This window comes from Equus przewalskii, chromosome 4, assembly GCF_037783145.1.
Source record: "Equus przewalskii isolate Varuska chromosome 4, EquPr2, whole genome shotgun sequence".
In the NCBI taxonomy this organism is placed as follows: domain Eukaryota; kingdom Metazoa; phylum Chordata; class Mammalia; order Perissodactyla; family Equidae; genus Equus; species Equus przewalskii.
In genome coordinates this window covers 13,390,381-13,412,611 of record NC_091834.1, presented here as the reverse complement: position 1 = coordinate 13,412,611, position 22,231 = coordinate 13,390,381, and the positions used below count along the sequence as shown (strand labels likewise).

At 44.3% G+C, this 22,231-nt stretch overlaps 1 pseudogene; it reads right to left on the bottom strand.

Moving 5' to 3' along the window:
• Positions 1–4,741: 4,741 nt before the first annotated feature.
• On the bottom strand, positions 4,742–7,682 carry LOC103550655 (serine/threonine-protein kinase MARK2-like; annotated as a pseudogene).
• Positions 7,683–22,231: the final 14,549 nt, after the last annotated feature.

Sequence of the window (22,231 nt, the reverse complement as noted above, 5' to 3'; positions counted from 1 at the left end):
GTACTAGATAAGCCTGCAGCATCTTGAGATTGTGTCAAAAGGACACAGGGCATTTAAAGAGGCTTCTCTAGGTAAGAGGGGGACAATTCAGCACCAAAAGGCATCAGTATCCTAAAATAAGTAAATAAAATAAGCCAAGGAAAAAAGTTAGGTACATATGCAAAACAAATACAAACAGCAATATGAAAGTCTGAGGTCTAAATAATAATTCAAGTTACAGGGAGTAATGAGACATCGGGGTCATTTTAAATTTTTAAAAGTCCAATTTACAATAAAGGTATAGCAATCATAAAGATTTATGTCACAGGGGCTGGCCCCGTGGCCGAGTGGTTAAGTTCCCGTGCTCCGCCTCCACGGCCCAGGGTTTCCCCAGTTCAGATCCTGGGCGCGGACATGACACCGCTCATCAGGCCACACTGAGGCGTGTCCCACATGGCACAACCAGAGGCACTCACAACTAGAATATACAACTAGGTACTGGGGGGCTTTGGGGAGAAGAAGAAGGGGGAAAAAAAGAAGAAGATTGGCAACAGTTGTTAGCTCAAGTGCCAATCTTTAAAAGAAAAAAAGATTTATGTAACAATCTTATGTCTGGATATTTAAATTAAAAATGGAAATAGAAAATATGACAAAAAATTAATAGTAGAAGAAATGAACATATCTCTCACCCTTTGTAAAGCAAGTAGACAAATGTTTTAAAAAACTATAAGAAATTTTGTTAATGCAACAAATAATTATTTAAAAGATGAATTTTTAGCTTTTTACTTTATAAACAGAAAGTATCACTCACTTTGTTTGCAGCGTTCATGAACAGTTTTTAGAAAATGGTCTTATTTTAAGCCACAGAGTACATCTCAACTTATTTGAAAAAACGTATTTTCTGTCTTCAAGAAAATAAAATTAGAGATAATGGTAAATGTTTAAATAAAGAATTCCTCCAATTAGAAATTTTACAATGGCCTTTGGAATAATTCCTGGGTCAAAGTGGAAATAAAAACTGCATATATAAAAAATTTGTAAAAATTAAAATGCCAATTCGAGAAAGCTACACATTAAAACTTTGAGAAGATGTTGAAGCTTTGCTCAGAAGGAATTACATGTCCTGACGGTTTCATTAATCCCAAGACATAATGATGGAAATGAATGTATTCTTCAAAAACTCAAGAACTAGAAAAAGAGTAAACAATGAAAACTGAAGAAAGGATTCAATAATTATAGTTTGCACTTTAATAAATAGATAAACTACCATCATATCTAATCAGAAAAATACAAAAGTACACTATATTCGGCACAAGAGTGAGGATATAGAGAAATATAGAAGAAAACCTTAAAATCACAGACTTAAAAATGTTATAGCCATACCTCATAAAATATATCATTATAAATTTCTGATATATATATCAATATGTTATATAAATTTTTATATAAAAATATATAAACTATAACAGTGTAAACTTGTATAAAATATAAATTAATTTATATCAATATAAATTAAATATATATTTAAATATTTTTAAATTACTACAAGAAAAAAGAAAACATTTATATTAATATCGAGCTTAGATGGAGATGAACTTTCTGAGCATTACGGCAAATGCAAAACTCAAAATGTTAAATTTTGGGAGATTTGGGAGTTTCTCTGCAGCCAACGGTGGATGAGTACAGACAGGTTCAGTAAGTGAGGGGAAGGGAGCGAGAACAAGGGATCCAGTGTGAAGGGCTGTCTTGGGATGTTCCACGCCGGCCATTCCATTGCGATTGAGATGGGGCTCTCATACTTGCCCGGATTTGGTGGAGGATATTTCCATCACTGCTACTTCCAAACACATAAAGAGAAACACTTACGGTCAAAGCAGGATGTATTTCCTAAGAGCCAGCCAGGTCATCTGGCTCGGACCCACTGGGTTTGAGCAAATGCTTGTTTGTTTTAATAGACTTTATTTTTCAGAGCTGTTTTAGGTTTGCAGCAAAACTGAGTGGAAAGTACAGAGATCCAGGGGTTCAAATGATGTCACCCAGACGTGATCTGACTCCCTCCGTTCTTGGCTCTGCTTTCCTCGGCGTTGGCTTCATTTTGAGGTGAGCACTTCTCACGGATGGCAAGCATGGCCCAGAGTAGCACTAGGTACATTGTGCCAGGCCTTTCCTCCTGTAATCCTGCTGTGGTAAGGAAAAAAAAACCTGCTTAAGCAAAGCAGGAAAACTCCTTTTAGAGGAGAAAGAAGTCCTTGTGGAGTAGAACACCTTGAAGGGCCTTACGGATGTGAAAGGGCAGCCTGGGGCCATGGCCAGTTGGGCTGGAAGTAGAGGGATCATGTACTTTATTACCCAAACCAGAACACTTTGGACGGCAAGAGGGGGCACTATTAACAACTTCACTGGGACAACAGGCCTCATTTGGCATTGTTCCCTGTAAACCTAAGCATATGCTGCCCTTCTGAAAAATGAAGCCGAGAGGTAGCTAAACTGCTGCGCTAAAAAATAAAGAAGAACCACAATGAGATGGTTAAATTTAAAATGACTGACCATACCCAGCATTGGTGAGGATGTGGGGCCACCGAAACTCACATACATTGCTAGCGGAAGTACGAGATGGGACTGATAGGCATTCACCAGAAAGAGGTGAAAGCACAAAACCCAAAGACTTGTCTGCGAATGTTCGTAGGAATTTCATTTGTAGTAACCAAAAAGCAGAAACAACCCAAATCCGTAAGTAGATGAACGGAGAAACAATCATCAAACAATCTGTAGTGTATCCATATAATGGAATACTACTCAGCCATACAGACAAATAACTATTGATGTGCAAACAATGTGGATTAACCTCAAAATCATTATACTGAGTGAAAGAAGCCAGGCAGAAAAAGAGAACATATTGTATGACTCCATTTATAGAAAACTCCAGAAATGCAAGCTAATCTATACAGAGAAAAAGCAGATCAGCGGTTGGCTGCGGATAGGGGTGGAGGGAGGAATGGATTAAAGGGCAGGAGGCAACTTTAGGGAGTGATGGAAATGTTGTTTGAGAGGTGATGGTTTCAAGGGAGTATGTATGTCAAAACTGATAGAATTGTACACTTTACATATGTGTAGTTTTGTGCACTTCAATTATACCTCAAAAAAGTTGGAAAACTTTCTTTAAGAAAAGTAGATATTTTTATTGGAAGAGGGGTTTGAAGCGAGCCAAGGTGGAGAGGAGGAGGTTAAGGGGGAGCGAAGGGGCCCAAGAAGAAGCTGAGTCTGCAGCTAGTGGAAGAGAAGACCAGTGCACATTCCCCAGCTGGGGTTGGGGCCCCAGGAGAAGGGGTCCCATAAGGCTGTAAGACGAATGACGTCTGACGGTCTGCTTTATCTGCTGAGCTGTTCTCTGTTGTAACCCCGACGCCTACACCCTGAACCCTTAATAAGAAATGTATGGCCTTGGCTGAGTGCTAATCGGGGAAAATGAAGAAGCTGCCTCTCTCTGGGCCGATTAGGATAGAGAGAAGAGGACAGCTGAAATATGCAAGGTGGGAGAAAGATCCAGGATTCATTGGAAGCAGAAAATCGGTCTCAGATGACCCAGTGAAATATCTGACTTTCAAGAATCCCCATTGACATCTGGAAATTGGCTCAAACCCCCATTCCAGTGCCATTTGACTCTCAAAGGACATTAGGGCCTGGCTGACATCTGAGTTACATGATTCTATCAAAGGGTAGTGGTCGCATCATTCTGGCTGAGCACCACTTCCTGGGACCAGAGCTCCTAATAACTGTTCTCACCCAGGGCGGTGGTCAGAGAGGCCGAGGTCATTGGCCTTCTGCACCTTAGTCAGCAGTTTCAAAGGTAAACGGTGATTCAGGGGAAGAGAGAGGGGCTGGAAGCTAAGAAGGGAAAGCAGTTTTCAATTTTCAATTTCAACACCCACAGTGCTGGCGCTGGAGATACAGTGATGAGCAAGATACATGATTCCTCTATTCCTGGAGCTGATGGGCCAGCAGGAACATAGCCGTTAAATCAGGAAAAGCAATGCATGTTAGAATAAAGGGGAGAGGAAGGGAATTCCGGTGTGAATTAAGAATAACTAAGGGGCCGGCCCAGTGGTGCAAAAAAAAAAAAAAAAAAAAAAAACCAGAATAACTGAGTCTAGGGGACTTCCCTGGGAAGTGAGGGTTAGGATGAGATTTGAAGGATGAGTAAGGAAGGTTGCCCCACCCCCTCAGTCCTTGCAGAGCAGCTCTCATTTCCCCAGTCAATGTGGTTCAGCCAGGGTGCTGACAGCTACCCTGGCACCACCACTTGTGCAGTGGCCAAGCTGGATGCTGTTCTGAATATTGGTGTGCAAAGCAACGTCTCTTATTGGTGTGATCTCAACAGTAGACTTGTCACTCTCCACCACAGTAGGCTCCTGTGTTCCCAAACTGATGAAACACCAGGCATTGGTAGTACACTTGAACATTCTAAATGAGACCCTGCCTCCCTGGGAGTCACGGCATGCGATGGCACAGAATGACCACAGATGGACGCCACAGACAATTGTAATGGATGTACCTTCAGCCTCCACCCTTAGTCATGGAATTCCACTTCTTCCTCTGCTCCTGTATAGACACTCAGCTATGAATCCCACCATCGGGAGCATTTTCGTTTAGTTCTTTAAGTTACACAGCAGTATGCCATAGACTGTTACAGGGATGGCCCCCAGTGCGTCATGCCTCCCAGTACCCTTGTCCCTGTGTAATCCCTTCCTACACTGACTCTGGGCTAGGCCATGTGACTTTCTTTGGCCAGTGGGACATTAGCAAGAGTGAGGTAAGCAGGAGTTTGATGAGCACTTGCCCACTGGGTCTTGTCCTCCCAGAACATTTCCTCTTGGAACCCAGCCGCCATGCTATCGGAGGGTTCCGGCTCTCCTGTTGTGAGAGAGGGGCCACACAGAGAGGAACTAGGACCCCCCAGCCCACAATCAGCACTAAGGCTTCAGATGTAGGAGAGAGGCCTTCCAGAACCTTCCAGCTCAGCCCAGCCACCAGCTGGATGAACTCACAGGAGTCAGCTCAGCAGAGACAACAAGGAGCAGAGAAACCAGCGAGCTGAGGCCAGCCAACCCACGGGACCATGAAAGAGAATACACTGTTGTTGTCTTAGACTTAGAAATACTGAAGTGGTTGCCTCAGGCAACATTTACCACACAGATGTGACACTCAGGCCTGTTGCTCCAGCAAGAAAAGCCAACACCACAGTTCAAATGTAGCTTTACAACTCATTAACATTTGCCCCCGTCTTAGGATGGTTTCACCAGGGTTTGATTTCCCTCAAGGGAAATGTTTTGGTGATTTGGGGTTTTTTTTTTCCTTCAGTTGGGTCAGAAGAGAATTTTGAAGGATACAGGGCCCTCCTCTTGTTGAGTGGCAGGTGAGTGTCTTGTGACAGCTGTAATAATAAAGCAGGGTGGGTTTTTAAAATTATTATATTTAAACAATAAATTAGCATATCTATAAATATGTGTGTGTGTGTATATATATATATATATATATATATATATATACACACACATAGACTGTGTTTGTGTCCACAAAGCCATTTCCCCTCCCCACAAACACAAAGACAAGACGGAGAAGAGCAGGGGAGAGGAGAAGTGCCCTATGGGAAACAGTCCCATCTGGGAAGTTCACCCCGGGGCCAGCCTGCAGCTCGGGCCCCCAGCTCCCCTCTTGTCTCCCAGCTGACTCCTGGCAGTCCTTTAAGCCCAGCAGATATCTTGGAGACTGCTTTGGAAGGCCCTGGAGGGGCCAGATATCCTCTTATCTGAACCCCGTGAGCGAACGGCAAGCAGGTTGCATACCGCTGTCCTCCACTGCATGAAATCCTTGAGCAGAAGGGCCCAGCACATGCAGCAGCGTGTACTTCTTTCTAAGCTCCCACCCGCAGCTGTTTGCATCCAGCACCTGGACAATCTCCCTCACCTTCTCCTTGGGTTCCATGGAGCTCGCGAGCTTCGTGTAAGTTATGCCGGGAGTGCATGCGACCTTCCGACTGGCTTTCTTGTTTATATCACGGCCTCGGCTACCCACTCTCTGAGGTTTCTTCTTCTCCGCTCTGCTTTCAGCTTCGTGCCGGTTCTTTCTGGCTAACCTGAAACACAGGTGTCAGCAGATGAAGGTGACGGACCTCCCAGTGGCCCCCGCCGGCTCCAGCTGCTGCCAGAGGGAGAGAGGCTGGGGTCACACCATGAGGCAGATTCTGCTGGTCTCCCACCTGTCCAAACTGCCCATCACGGAGGGAGTTCCTTTGGAAGATAGACCCTGGGGGAAGGTGATTCTGTCTGGGGCTCCAGCACTGCTGCTGGTGTCGGGAGAAGAGGAGGCCACAGGGCCACTTGGGGAGGCTGTGCTGGGGTGGTGTTCGTCTCCAGACCAGATAAGAGACGACGGGCAGGCACTTTGGCTGTGCTGCTGGCCTTTCATCCTAACTCCTGGTCCTGCTTAGGCTGCTGATTTTCTGTGCTGCCGCTCTGACTGATCTCAGAGTAGGAATTAAGGTGCTAATGTCAGGCTTGCTGAAACCTGGCTGCTTTGGGTTGGCGGAGACCCCGTGATCCACGTTGCAGGATGGGGAAGAGAGGAAGGCGGGAAGCTGCCGGTAGGATCAGCCGAAGGAAGGGGCTTGGGCATGGTGGTGTAGTCCTCCAGCTCAGATCTCACGTAGCCCAGGAGCATATAGGTGGCCATGAGGTTGTCATTCTTCTGGCCCATCTGGTCCTGGATCCTTTAGGCATTAGTTCCTCCTCAAGGCCTGTGTTCATCCTCGGATCCTTCATGATTTCCTCTAAAGGGCCTCTCTTGCTGCTTTGATGAGGAGGAATTTCTCGGGCAGGTTTTCACACTCCATGGACATGTAGAAGGAAATGCATATTCCATTCAGTACCCGCTCCAGCATCTCCTTAAAGTTCTATCCACAAAAAGGCGGGGACCTAGTGACCATTATATAGAGGATGACTCCCAGGCCCCCCTTATCCACCACGGGTCCTTCAGACTTTCCACCCTAGCAGTGTTCCTGGGCAGCATAAGAGAGACTGCTACAGAAGGTACCCTACTTGCTGTCAAAGGTGAGGTCACTGCTGAAGCCCAAGTCCACAATCAAGACATTCATGTCAGTATCCAAAAGCAGGTGATCTGCCTTTAGGTCACTATGGAAAATAAACTTCTGGTGGCAGGTGGCAGTACTGCACAGCAGACCCCATCTGGTGAAATTTGCCTTGAACCTCTTTTTCTTTCATGCTACCATAAGCCAGTAAGTTCTTGAACACCTCTCTTCCACTAGTGTACTCCATGAGCAGGAAGAGCGTTTTCTTGGTCTCCATCACTTCAAACAATTTCACAAGGTTGAAGTGATTCAGTGGCTTAATGATCTGGACTTCACAGGGTAGTCTCTGGAGGCTGGAAGTTTCTTAATGATCTCGATGGCCACCTCTTTCCTAGTCAGGATGTGTCAGGCCAACTTCACCTTGGCAAAGGTACTCCTGGTGATGGTCTTGAGCAGCCAGCAGCGGCCAAAATTGGTCTTCTTCTCAAGAGAGATGGCTGCAAGCCCCTGCAGCATATTGCACTTACTGCTGACAATACTAATCAACAATGTTAACTGAAGAAAGAAAGAAAAGAATAAGAGAAAAGAATAAAGAAAAAACAGAAAAGACAAAGGAAATACAGCGAAATGAAAAAAGAAAGAAAAAGTAAAAAGCTATGAATTTGTTTGTATTTTTTTCGGTTTTTCTAGTTTTGAAAGTTTCTATTGACATATTGTCCAGCTCAGAGATTCTTTCCTCAGCTCTGTCTAATCTACTAGCAAGGCCTTCAAAGCCGTTCTTCATTTCTGATACAGTGTTTTGATCTCTAACACTTCTTTTTGAATCTTTCTTAGAATTTCCATCTCTCTTATATTACCAATCTGTCTTACATATTGTTCACTTTATCCATTAAAAACCTTAGCATATTGGGGCTGGCCCCGTGGCCGAGTGGTTAAGTTCGCACGCTCCGCTGCAGGCGGCCCAGTGTTTCATCGGTTCGAATCCTGGGCGCGGACATGGCACTGCTCGTCAGACCACGCTGAGGCAGCGTCCCACATGCCACAACTAGAGGAACCCACAACAAAGAATACACAACTACGTACCGGGGGGCTTTGGGGAGAAAAAGGAAAAAAATAAAATCTTTAAAAAAAAAAAAAAAAAACCTTAGCATATTAATCATAATTGCTTTAAATTCCCAGTCTGATTATCCAATATCCCTGCCATATCTGACTCTAGTTTTGATGCTTGCTCTGTCTCTTCAAACTATGTTTTTGAACTTTCCGCATGCCTCGTAATTTTCTGTTGAAAGCTGACATGACATAGTGAGAAAAGGAACTGTGGTCAACAGGCCTTCAGTACTGTGGTGGTAAGGAGTTGGGGCAGGGGGAGCATTATGTGGTCCTGTGATTAGGTCTCAGTCTTTTAGCGAGTTTGTGCCCCCAGAGTGTAAACTCCACACTTAGTTCTCAGTTTCCCCTCCTTAGGTGGAACAAAATGGCTAGAGGGAGCTTGAGTTGGGTGTTTCCCTTCCTCCAGGTCAGTTAAGCCCTGGTAAAATAGTTTCTCTGGATGTTGGGTCTTTTAAGAAGAAAAGAACGCTCTGGTGTGTTTCAAAATGGTTACTTTTCCTCTCCACTGTCAGAAGCGCAGGGTGTTTTTTTCTGATGTCCACTATGAGACCTGGAGAGCTCCTGAAGGTAAAATTCACAGAAGTGTGGGTGTGCCCCCTTACACTGGGCCCCCTGGAGTTCCTACCTCTCTGACTCGACCACGCTGAGCCTCCATCAATTCTTCACTTACACTTCAGGTTTTCCTAACCCAGAACTGGTTCCCATGAGGGTTTCTGCTCAAGGGTCCCCACCTTGGTAAGTTGGGATTCTCTATATCTGCCTGTCGGTGTCTCCAATTTTGAAAGCAGCAGTCTGCCTTGTGACCTCAATTCTCATTCAGAGGATGGATGGAAAAAGCATAGTTGATTTTTCATTTGTTCAGTTTCTTACTTGTTGTCAGGATGAAGTGACAACTTCTAAACTCCTTCTGTGCCAGATTGGAAACTGGAAGTCAAACACTTGGTTTTTAGTTCAGAGGATGGTGTTTCTGATAGACACTTTAAACAATTTGTATAACATATTAATAGTTGGCTTTATTTTTTTCTATTGCTTTTATTCTTAGAATGATTTTTCTAAGGCTACTATACCACTGGTACAAGTTTGGGAGTTGATCATAGCCTCCACCTGTGGCAGATACCTGCCAATTTTAATTCTACAATTGAAATTTTTTCCTGCCACAGGAATCCACAAGGTAGGGTGCTCTTCCAACAGATGCAGTATCTCCCGGGCTGGCAGGTGATGTCTTCAAGTGAAAGTGATCAAAGCACCTCCATTGCCACAGTACCCACACAATTCTCCCACCTAGAAGGCCTCTGTTACAAGAGCAAAACAGAACTAAGTACAGCTGGCTTCCGTCTCTTCACCTCCCTCAGTTCCACTAGATGGGATTGGTGGCTATGATAAGGAAGTGTGGAGAGATTTGATCCATTCTTTATTTCTTTATTTGCTTCACTCCTGCCCTAACTGATACCATTGGTGAAAAGTAGAATCTAAGAATAACTATAGAAATAGAGGTGTTGATGGTAGCCATGGCTTTCAGCAATGGGATGAAATGATTCGCATTGCTTTGGAAAAAAGAATTTTCACAGTAAGGAAAAGGTACTGGTTTTATAGAAGTGCAAATTTAAATACACCAGTATACTAATTAGAGTAATACCGGCTTCTTCAAGAGATAAACCCAAAATATCAAATTAACACATGAGAAATATGTTTCGCACTCACATCCAGTCCATTTGGCAGTTAAGTAAAGAAGGGGCATAGATCGTCATTGATCTGTAAATAAAGACAGATTTATTTCTTCCTTTCCAATCTGTATACCTTTTTTTCCTTTTTATTCCATTATTGCATTGGCTAGTAACTCCACTAAACAGCTTGAATAGGAGTGGATGAGCAGATAGCCTTGCTTTGTTCATAATCTTTGGGTAAGATTTCCTTACCCTATCTTTACAATCTTTCATTAAGACAATGTAAGAAATATCAGCTAAAAGTTTTTCCTACATGCCTTTCATCAGGTTAGGAAAGTTCCTGTTTTTTCTCAATTTGCCAAGAGTTTTATCGTGAATGGATCTTAAAACTGTTAAATTCCTTTTGTGCATTTATTGAGGGGATCATATGGGTTCTCTCTTTTTTTAGGCTGTTGATATGGTGAATTACATTGCCGGGTTTTCTAATGTTGAACTTTGCATAACAGGGATTCTCAGCCTGTTTCCGAATCTAAAAGGCCTATCCTTGGTTCCCAGGAAGACGGTGTTCAGATTAGTTATGAACACATAATTAGTCATGATTAGTTATGATTTATTACACAGGCTTCGAGTTTCATTCAGTCAGTCCTTCAACAAGCATCTATTGAAACCTACCATTCTCCCGAATTAGGTAGTTAGCGAGATCTGTGCGTGGCTTTCTAATGAGATAGCCCTCATTCTACCAGTTTTGAGCTATACGACCTTCAGCAAGTCATTTAACTTTTCGAAGCATCATTTTTCAAATTCACCAAATGGGAGCAATAATTATACTCACCTTTTCCTGGATTCCCACAGGCTCACTTCTTTCAGTCCTGCTCTCACGGCACCATCTCACAGAAGCCTTCCCTGACTACCCATGAAATTATGGCCCTCCCCTCACTCTCTTACCCAAGCTTGTTTTCCATGACATTTGGAGTATGAATTTATACTTTCTGAGCCCCGCCAGTATAATAAGTTCCACAAATTCAAAGTCTTCTGCTTTGAGCACTAGTTCCCAAAGCCTAGAGTTATGGCTGATAGGTAGATATGATCAAAATATACGTCGAATGAAGAGCAAACTAAATGAGATGGTACATGTAAACTTTATCTAGCCCAAAGCAGACATTCCTTAAAATTAACTGCTAATATAAATATTTATTCTTCACTGTGCTTTCTCATCTATATTCCTACCATGAATTGTCAGGTCCCAGCAGATGGCACACTCAAACAGAGTATTTAAGGAGAGTAATAAATGGATTCTTTACAAAACTTGACTTGGGTAGCGGAGGTTTTAAGGGAAACTAACAAGGGAAAGTGATGCCCCTGGGACTAGCAACATCAATGAGGCCTTGTCACCGAAGGTCTAAGGAGCAAGGGGGGGAGTGGTTATGTATTGCAGAAAGAGCATCTGTAGCTGGAAGACAGGAGCAGCAGCCTTTGGTGGACGAACCCCTTCACAGAGAAAAGAAATACTCCAGCATCACTGTTCTCCAACCATTGGCTGAGCCCAGAAACCAGAGCGCAGGGGAACCCCAGTGAGGCATTCCTTAAAGGTCAGCCTCTGAGGGAACAGAGTGGCAAGGTATAGAATAGATCTGGAGGGGAACGTGGAAACTGTCCAGCGCCCATAACACACAAAACAATTGTATGAGTTTAAATTCTCAACATCCGGGAAATTTTACAAAGTGGTACCCTCCTAGGATACCTTCCAGAAATATCTTTTTGCCCAATCCTTTCCCTCCTTGACCTACTGGCTCCAGAAAGGTTGCTTGGCTGGGATGTTCGTCTTGGGTGAGAATGCTTTGTTCCTCTAAGATTCTGTGAAGAACACTTTCATAAGGACTTTGGTTAGTGCTCCAGGCAATTTCCTGATTCTGTTCTCTTGATCTGCGTCTCTTGCCATACAAAATAAAAGAGGGCTGTGAGCCCGGCGGCCTCCCGTGTTCATGCTGCGGTACAGTATGTCTGTACATTGTTAAGCAGCTGCCACAATTTCCCCCAGAGGTTGCTGCATTTCAGAGCTGGATGAGGTAATGGGGATATTTAGCCCAAGTTAAGCTTGTAAAAGTGCTTTGGGAATCTTTGGAATGAAAAGAACTGTGCATACCCAAAGAGTTTGCTATTAATTACACAATTTATGCCCAGGGTTGGAAAAAGATCTCTGCATGGGTGTCTCCCACTAGTAAATATGACTACTTCTTTCATGGACAAGATTAATCCAAGAGCTGAAATGCAGTAAAATAAACTTTAGGCAGTGATTAGTGGTGGAAAAACATGAGATCACTTTCCTACCTACAAGATGGGAATACTGACGATTGTTGCATCATCAAGATTAGGGGAGGGTGTAATGGCAGTAACATCTACGAATTAATTTATGGGGAGTTCTTTTGAGGAGTCAGATAAGGTTCTTGGAATGGTGGCTAGATCATTACAAGGGTCCTTATAATGCAAGGCTGGTTATAGAGCCATCCTCTTACAAACCAAATGGAACTTCTCCCTCCGTCTGGGTTAGATCTTGGAACACAGCCAGGTATGACTCAATTAATTGAGTGGACTGAGGGGTCTGAAGACAGACTCAGGAAGGGCCAGGACCTTAAAGGCAGTCCTTCCCTCCTGGGGTGGGACAGGTGGCAGGCAGCTTGACCCAGCTGCTGACGCTTGGAGGAAGTCCAGCCCAGCAGGCAGAGTTTAATATCCAAGAAAGAGGCAAGAGAACAGGCCAACAGTTGATTTCAGAGGGTCTAACAAGACATGTCTTCATGGGGTAGAAGAGCACAACCAGAAATGGCGAACACACAGATGACCCTGCAGGCCAGAACCACGATGGACATCCCTCAGCAGGGACTATGGCCACCAACATGGGGCTCAAGGTCAGATTTTCACTCTACAGAAGGAAGACTAGCCATTGGAAGCCAGGGACTGGGGTAAGAGGCAGGAAGTCCATGGAGAAAGACAGCTAGCGCAGGCAACAGGCCCAAACCAGCCATGATCCAGAATTCCCACATAAAGTGTCTTTGGGGAAGGCAGCGTGGTTGGAAGGGGAGATGAGAGGCTGTGTTTACATAGAACTTTACATAAGGTTGATAAAAGAAGTTTTCCATATCACAGAAGGTAGTAATTATAAAAGAAAGGGAACGAGAGCCCTACTCACTCACACACACTCAAAGGCTACCTCTATGTACTTCTATGAGCCAAAACTAGCGATCAGAATTGAAGTCCCAAATTAGGGCAGACAAGCAAGCAGCAAGAGTGGGGTCCATATCTCAGCCCAGGCAGCTCTGCCAAGCACCAGGTGGTGCCCAAAAGCCATTCCTAATACACTCCCCGTGTTTCTGATGTTTGCTCCTGATGGCCCTTTTCACTCGCCTGCACAATACAAATGAAAGTCTTGTAGAATTACCATCTTCGCAGCATTCCCCAAGGCACGAATCCATCTGTACAGTAAATGATCAATAAATATCTGAAATTAGATACTTGAGCAGGATGATGCATTCAAGACTCTTTACATGCAGTATATCCCACCAACTTTGTCCCTTTATCACTTTCCCCAGTAATCAATGTCTAAAATGCCCTTTCAGCCTGAGGATGTTTCTCGAACCCCATTCAGTCTAGGGGTTTCTGGCTTGGGATCACCTAGGCAAACATTTTTGGTCTCAACCTCTTTTGTCACAGATTCAGCCAGTTGCATGCACAAGAGTTTTGGCTAAGGATCTAAATGCTGAGCATCGAGAAGTTAGAAAACCCCAGGTCCCATTATAAACCTTGTGACAATGACTATCGGCACCATCTCCAACAGAATTTTCCTGAGCTCCAATAGGACACTCCAGTACAGCCCCAAGGCATGGACTGTGCCCGGGCATCAGGATTACCTGCGGAGTTGGTGATAAATACAGGTATCCAGGCCCATCCGTGGAGATCCACTCGTTGGCAGAAGTGCAGAAATGCAATCGGTCAGATTCCAGATGACAGCTATTTGGGAATGAAAAAGATTTCTGAGTTCCAAGACAATGTATTCTTCCCCACGAAGCAATTAAGTGAATTTGAATCTAGGGACAACAGGTCTTTCCCACCGTATTCTGTTCTATATGCAAAATCGTGCAGCCCTCCACACCATTGCATGTTCTCCGGGCTTTTCTCCTTCATTGGAAAGCCCAGCACCACAGACATGATTACTGTCCGTCAGTGGCCCAGCAGAGGCACTCCTCAACCAGCAGTGCTACACAAGGAGCCTCTGGACCCGTGTTGTGTGTGGATCTTAGAGATCTGTCCTGAGTGTCGACTAAATTCACCTTGACCTTAGAACAGATGTTTCCACTTAATTTTTCTGCGCTATAGATGGTAATCAACTTACAGCAAATCTCTGTCTCAGATACAGCCACCTGGCTTCCCAGGGCAAAACCGGCAGCGTTTCAGCAAATCTCTGGGTGGAAAACTTTGAGAAAAGCAGCGAAATGGAATGCTTTGTAAACGCCAGGCATTGTAGGTGCCCAGAAAGAAAAATTGATTTAGATCAGAAAGATCGCAAGATACATTCTATAATCAAGGACCTTGGCGGCCAAACAGGATTTGCACATCAGGATCCCCTTAGGAGATAAAGCTCAGACGCTCTGAGATAATGTTTAATGTGCGTGAAAACCACCTGGGCTCTTGTTAAGATGCAGATTCACACTCAGTGGCAGGTCCTGAGACTCTGCATTTCTAAAGGTGTCCCACATAATGCTGATGCTACAGGTCCAAGGGCCACATTTTGGGTAGCAAGGTCCAGCAGCCAGAGGCCTCTGAGTCAAGCTCAGTAGACAAATTATCAGCTTTGGTGAATTATCATCCAAAGGCCACGGTGACGTTAAGGCTGAAGGGGAACTTGACCTTCATCAGGTCATCTAGGGGGCAATGACCTTCTCAGCCATTGAGATGCAGAGTAATGTTGTATCCTCTCTCTCCCGCTTTCTGAGAGGCCTACAGAACCTGTCATGTAGACACTGATGTTTTGCAAACGTGAGTCAGTAAAGGTGATGCTAAGATGATTTCAAATTTGGAGTAAAAATTAGGTCTGTTTCTAGGCAGCATTTAATGCCAGCTCTCACAGTTGATTGTTTTTGGCGGGGGGAGGGGTGGAGTTTGGATTCAACGTCATCACTTTCACCCTTTTTACATTGGAATGAAGAGTTGGATTTTAGTAGGAACTGGGTGAATGTTCTGCTCAGCGCCTCTGCCACATTCTTTCCCTCAGATCTTGTGACAAATGTGGCTGGCTCCGTTTCAGACTGCTGCCTGTGCTCACAGGTCCACATGGGGATTGGATTCATGACTGGGACTCATTAGCAAAGCCATGGTAAAGCGACTGAGCAATCGGCCAGTGAATGTGACTAAAAGGGAGAGCGAATTTGGTTAAGGCGCGGCCTCCAATCCCAGTGTTTAACACTACCCAAATATGACACACGATTGCCCAACCCATTCCCTCGAGGGAGAAGCATGGCTGCCAGGCTTGTATGCCTATCTGAGCCTTCCACTTCTCCCACTCTGACAACTCACATGGCTTTATCCCCCTTACCATGGTATTTTTGTAAGTCAAAGTTTAATATATATTTGTTTGACAACTTTCTCACTGTAGTCATAAAGAGGAAGATGATTCTTTCCGAACAATTTGTGAATGGAATATGGAATTAATCAGAATCAAGCTTGTGGAACCTATCGTGTGGCCCATCCCCCTGCTATAGACATGACTAATACTGAAATATCCCAGATTAAGACCTTTTATGCTACTTATAATAAGCATTAGAGAAAAGAATTCTATAACCTTCTTAAAGAATGTCACTTACAGTTAAGAACACTTACAGGAAGGAAATTCTTCTGCCACTTGATTCTATTTCTTTGTACTGAGAGTTTTAAAAGAAAAAAAGAAACAAAAGATCACAACCCAACTACCATGAATCCTGCTTCCGCCATCACACCTGTGAGCGCACATCTTTTCTAGCATATTCCCTCATAGGTCCTAGAACAGAATGAGAAAACCATTCCTTAGGACCGCAAACAAACAAGTCTGGATGAGCAAAGCCACCAAGTTCCCAGTCCTGACAGTTTCCAGGTATTCCTCTTTGACCAAAATAAATAAAATGTCTTTTTTAAAATCTATGTTTATATTGAACATATAGGCTTGCATATTCAAAGAAAAATAAAGACCCGTGCAGCCCAACTGGCAGCCACCAGCCACATGTAGCTATTTCCATATACATCTAAAATTTAATTCATTTTTAGTTTAATTAAGTGAAATTAATTTGTATTTAAATTAATTAAATTTATATAAAAAGTTCAATTCTTAATTCGAACAGGCCACATTTCAAGTCCTCAATATGTATGGGTAGTAGCTATTGTATTTTAAACAGCGCAGACATAGAACATTTCCACCATCAGAAGAAAGTTTTGTTGGACAATGTTGGTCCTAGTAAAAGGATGCATACCAGATGGTAACTACCACTAATATCCCAGATTAGTAGTGGTAGTTACCTCTGGAAATTGAGACTGGAGGGTGACAGAAAAGTTATTGTTTTCTAGTTTATATGTTTGTTTACTTCAGTTGCTTCAAATAGTGTGAATTACTTCTTTTTTTTTTAACTTGAAAACCCTGGAAACCCTGAAGTTTGATTAAATGTGCTTCTGAGCCACATTCAATCACCATGTCCTGTTTCCTTATGTGCCTGTAGGAACGAAGCTCTTATGAAGTACATATGGAGTATGTCCACGTGAGCACTGTCCCATAATCAAAGCAGGATCATTCTTACTGTTTTTTCCCATTTCTATTTTATAGATCAAGGAATGAAGGAATACGAGCTTGGAAGCCAAATTCTGAGTTGAGTTAAGCTGAGTTTAACTTAACAAATATTAATGGAGCTTCTATTGTGCTCGGGCCGCATGTATCTGAGTGGAAGGGGGAATGTGACCTCATATTCTAGCAAGAAGACAGATCTACAAACAGATGATGCCAAGTCAGAGGGGCAGGTGTGATGACGGAGGCGTGGACTTTAAGTGATTTAGGAATCCAAGAAGGGTCATTAGCCCAGGCCTGAAGATCAGAAAAGTCATAGTTCAACTGACTTAGAAAAGGATGAGTGCATATTAATGAGGAAAACAAGAGATTTGGGGAAAGGGAAGAACTCCATGCTTGGAAAGCAACATGAGCAAAGAAAAGGGCTTAAAACACAAGGGAGGTGGTACAGTCCTCAGGCAGGGTGGCCCCAGTGGGACAGGCCACCCTCTAGCTGAAAGGCTTATGTTCTTCATGACTCTGGAAAGGATGGACATTGTACTCTTGGTGAAAACAGCATGAGCTGTCATGTCCAACAGCCCAAGTCTGAATCCTAGCCCCTTTACTTGCCGGCTAATTGAATGTGGAAGCCACCTTACTAATGTGGGCCTCCTTTCTCTCTGAACAAAATGCCCAACGATACCCAACTGGCAGGATGGGATGAGGATCAAGCAAGGTAAAGTACATAGAGCCCAGCACACTGCTGGCCTTGAGGCCCTACAGTGCTCTATCACTTTCCTTTTTTATCCCAATTTTACCATCTAATAAAGTGTTTCCTTCCTGGGAAAGTGTATTCCTTCCTAAAGTGTGTTCCTTCCTAATAAAGTGTTTCCATCGAAGAGATGGAATGATGCTATTAACATCACCAGTATCAATAGCTGCCTTATACTGAGCTCGCTGTGCTCACCATCCCTGTGCCAAGAGCAGTCAGAGTACCTGTCTCCAGCCACCAAACAAACCCTTGAAATAAGCACTATTTCCTCCATTTTGCAGCAGGGAAAGCTCAGGCTTGGAGAGAGGAAGTAACTTTCCCAAGCTCCTGTCATCGACTAGTTACCTCAAGGAACTCAAGGGTGGATCTGGATATTTTAACTTTTTCCAGATTGTTCTTTTTCCTTTCGTTATGTTAAAGAGATGCAATCGCCAACCACCCTGAGCCAGACCAGGCCTCACCACGAGAGCCATGCCTATGACCTTGGTCTTATTTTTAATGCTAAGATCCCTCCAGAAGGAGCTGAGGCCTTATTACTGTAACCTACATGTATGTGGACGCATGTTTCCAAATGAGCCTGCGCAAGCGAATACCCACCTCTCCCGTTTGAATATTCATTCTCCCTCTGAAATAAATGTCCCTGCTTCCCTTCGTTCAGGGACGCCATGACTCTGGAAATGATTCCTCATGGTCTCCTATTTGCCACAAATATACTTTCCTTTGTGAGACCACTACTCCTGGTGGAGAGTCTGATTTAACTCACCAGGAGGGCCCCACTTTGGTTTTGGGAGCACTCCCACACCCGGCTGGAAGCCCCATAACTTGCACCAAGGTCTGCCTGGCTGCCAAGCCTGCCTGGTGACCTCTGTACCCTGTGCTTCTCCAAGGGGAGCAGCCGAGAGTTGTTCCTCTGCCACTACTGATCCGCTTTTCAGAAAAGATTTTGGAACTAGTGCGAACAACAAGGAATTGTCATTTGCAATCTCAGTTTCCTGAAGGACCGCACACAGGTCTCTGTTTTAAGAGCACAGAGTTTCTCTTAGGTTAATGCGCCTGCACAACTTAATTTTTTCCTCAGTCCAAAAAGGCAGCCTGATTTAGACATTGGCGCTGGACAGCTATGCTCTAGCAGGTCCGGGCAGGCTTCGAGTCACCCCGTCCATTTCTCCCGGGGCTCTGGGTGGCTACAAAGTGGACTCTAGGAGACCTCCCTCCAGACCAGACCACTCAAATTCAGATCAAGGAATAATTCAAATAATAATAATTTAAATGATAACTACAAGCAGTTTCTCCATTCATTAGTAACCAACACAGGCACGTCTTCAAACCCCCAATGCTGAGCCTCAGGCGCTGACCCAGGCCAGGTGTTGGCCACACCAAGAATCTGACAGGCTCCAGGCCCACGAGATCTACGACCCTCTTAGTCTCGGGTGGGTTGAGCCCATCTCCACCCCCTCTTCACCCTGCCCTCTCCCGGCACCTCCCTGAGGCCCTCTGCCTCTGGTCAGTTTCTTGTTTCAAGAGAACAGAGGGAGCCACAAACTGGCAAAGACATTTTTAATCAGTTACCAGACTCCTTTGAACTTCAACATGAGTCCCCTCAAGGTGTGCTTCAAATTTAGAGTGGAAGAGAGAAGCGGTCTGAGCTAATCCGAACCAGAGTGGCAGAGGCCAGGTCGGCATGTGTGCATCCGTCAGGCCCCAGCCGTGTCCTGCAGACACGGACATCACACACACACTCCAGGAGCACCAGTTCTGCTCTGAGATCCACCCTGTAACTCTGCTAGCGTGAGACTGGGGAGCAAGAGGTCACCCTGCTGCCTCCCCATCGGGACCAACCCACTTCTGAGGCCCTGAACCCCGCGGATTTCTCATCTGCAAGCATGAAATCCTGGTTATCATCCTTAACATTATCATTTATTATTTGCACCCCTTACTAAACAATTCCTGTGAACCAACAAACTTTGTGCCAAGTCCTTTAGCAGTGGCACCCCATTTAACCTTCACAAAAACCTTGCAAGGAAGGCAGCATCATTCCCACTGTACAAATTAGGAAATTGAGGCTCCGAAAAGTTAAACAAATAATCTGCCACTGCATACACAGTCGTGCGTGGTGGGACAGGGTTACGCAGGACAAGTTGTGATTGTTAGGAAATAAAAACTGGAGAGCAGAAACCTGAGTCTAGAGGAAGGGATGTTAATTGCCTTTAAGTGACAACTGTGCAATTAGCCATCACATCGAACGGATCTTAATTTTCTCTAGACCACAGATCTCCCGTCAGGAAAATGGGACTTATGGCTCTGCCTGTTAAAGACCACCTCACTAATTAATTGACTCGTCTATATGCCCCAGTTAAATCCATCCACTCACTATTTCAAAGAACACTTTACAAAAGGCGTGCAGGCTATATAGTGTGCACACCCGTGCACACGTGGGTTAAAATCCAATATCTATTTAATGAGTGGTCACCAACTGAGGCAGTGTACTGAACACTCTGGAAACCAAGTTTAAATGATGGAGGAGGCTGAGGAGAACGTATCTCTTTAGGAAAAATAATGAGGTCTTTGTCTAATTGCTCATTTATCACAGAATTTTATCTCAGTCTGCCAACAAGCAAAAAAGGAAAATGTAGCAACTGATTTAGCCTGGTTCATCTAAGGCTTTAACCAGCACGTGCTTCTAATGAAGCCAAGACTTTCCGGGCTGGAGAATTTACTGGTCTAGAAAGTAACCGAATGTTCTATCACTTCCTCTAATTGAAAAGTAATAAAAACGTCACAAACGGTGTCAATTACCCATTGATGGGTTGCTTTCCTCCTACTTACCTTTTAAGACATCAAGAGGTTCTGGAAAATACTTTCCTCCATCTGCCCCCACCTCCCTGTAATATTTCTTTCGGAAGTGACAAGGAGAGACAGTGTCCCTTGTTGGTGTCTGGTCATTAAAATATCATCAGAATTCATGACTTAGGTTGGGTCCAGACATTTAGTCACAGAATGGGGGGAAAAAGTCAGAATAACTGCAAAAAGTGAATGTTGGTTAATTATGATCTGAAAGTCGATAAAGTCATCTGATGGCAGATTTAGGGGAACTCATTAGAGAGTGGAATTCAATTGATGAGACCTGCAAGCTGCTACAGCCCTGAAACCCACCCGTTTCATTAGGGTCTTCGAATGGGATGAGAGAAGTGCCTCCAGGGCCTGGGTATCCCCCCTTGGCAGCCTCCCAGGGGAGCATCTGTAAAGCGTTTCCAGAAATAAGTAAAGAGGTAAGTAAATAAGAAGATATCTAGGTACCCCACACCAGCTACTTTCTTCTCATTTCTCAGAATGAAGTCAAACAAACAACCAGCTTACTTAAAAAAAGCCAGCCAAACTTAAAGGCCATAATTATTTTTCTGGACATGGTGGCCAGCATCAAGCATTTGAAAGTCCCAGGCTCCAGGGAGAGCGTTGTGTGACCATTTTAAGTGTGGCTATTAATAGGAAAGCGAGTAGTGTTAGGCTGCGATAGACGGCTGTGAAAGCTCCTTGTGAACCATATAGAATATATTTGTTTAAGTGTGGAATTAGCCCTGCCTGTCCTGGAACGTAAGTCTGCTGAAGCAAAGCTATAAAACAGGCAATGTTTATCTTTGGTTTCTTACTGCCAGAATCCTCTCCGTTTGGGGGCCCTCTGCTCCCTGCTCATTTGTCCTCGTTGCTTAGGGTCATGCTCCTGGGTCCCTTAAAACTTACCTATCAATCTTTTATATATCAAGCCCCCATCTGGTGACACCTTGCTAGGCCATGGGGGGGGGGGGCAATAAAAAGATGAGCAAGTTATAATCTTTGTCTCCCAGGATCTGTTCACATGATTAGAGAAACAAAGAGATGTACTTTTCTGTGCTTTCTGACAAGCATCCACCCTACTCTTTCTGAGGCATTCCCTACAAGAAAAGGGGCCTGTTTTCCCCACCTATCAGACAAGGTGATCTGATGTGAGCTCACAGAATCTGAATCTGAACATCTATACCCAGATCCCTCTACTAAAAAAAAATGTAAAAGCAGCGTGAAATCAGAGCATCCTCTAAAACAGTCAGGCCTGAGGAAAGAGCAGAGAACAGGCAGTAAATTATCACAGTGAGTTCACACTGCTGGCTTTTCTTCCCTGCGCGCATCTCTGTTGTCCCGTCCCTGGGAGCCAGACTTTCTCTGCCTTAAAACACAGAAGTAAAGAACTGGAATCGCCTAATTCTCTGGAGGTGCTGGCTTCACTCGAAGGTAGGGATGTCACAAATCCATAGGAAATAGATGGGCCCTGAAATGGAAGAAAAAAATGGGCAAAGGCAATTCAAAAAGAAGAAAGGCGTGCACTTGAGAAGAGACAAGAATTCGATTTTCTTAATAGTCAAGTACAAATTAAACAACTCTGAGTTGTCATTTTCACCTCTTGTTAGTGTCTAAAATCAGTGAGAGTTGGTGGAAAGGGCCCAGTAGTTTGCTGCTGAGTGGAAGTGTAAACTGGTACAATTGTTTTCTGGAGCAATATTCTGATCAGCAATCATAAAAATGCTGCTAGCCTTGGGCCGGAAATTCTCCTTCCAAGAATGTGTCCTTTGGAAAGAGGCTGAGATGCATTTGGGGCTCTGAGCACAAAACCGTGCCCCACAGCCCCTACCCCCCTAGCAGGGCTGCCTGGCCCAGGCTTGGCGGCAGGGACGCCTCCTGCACCAGCTTCCTCCCAGGGAGCAGCTGACACTTTTCAAACACACTGAAGGAATCCAGATGTGCTCCTGACCTCCCAGTGGTCTAACCTCATGTCGGCCTTCGCTCCTTTAACCTGGGGCTATTAGCAGGTTTCT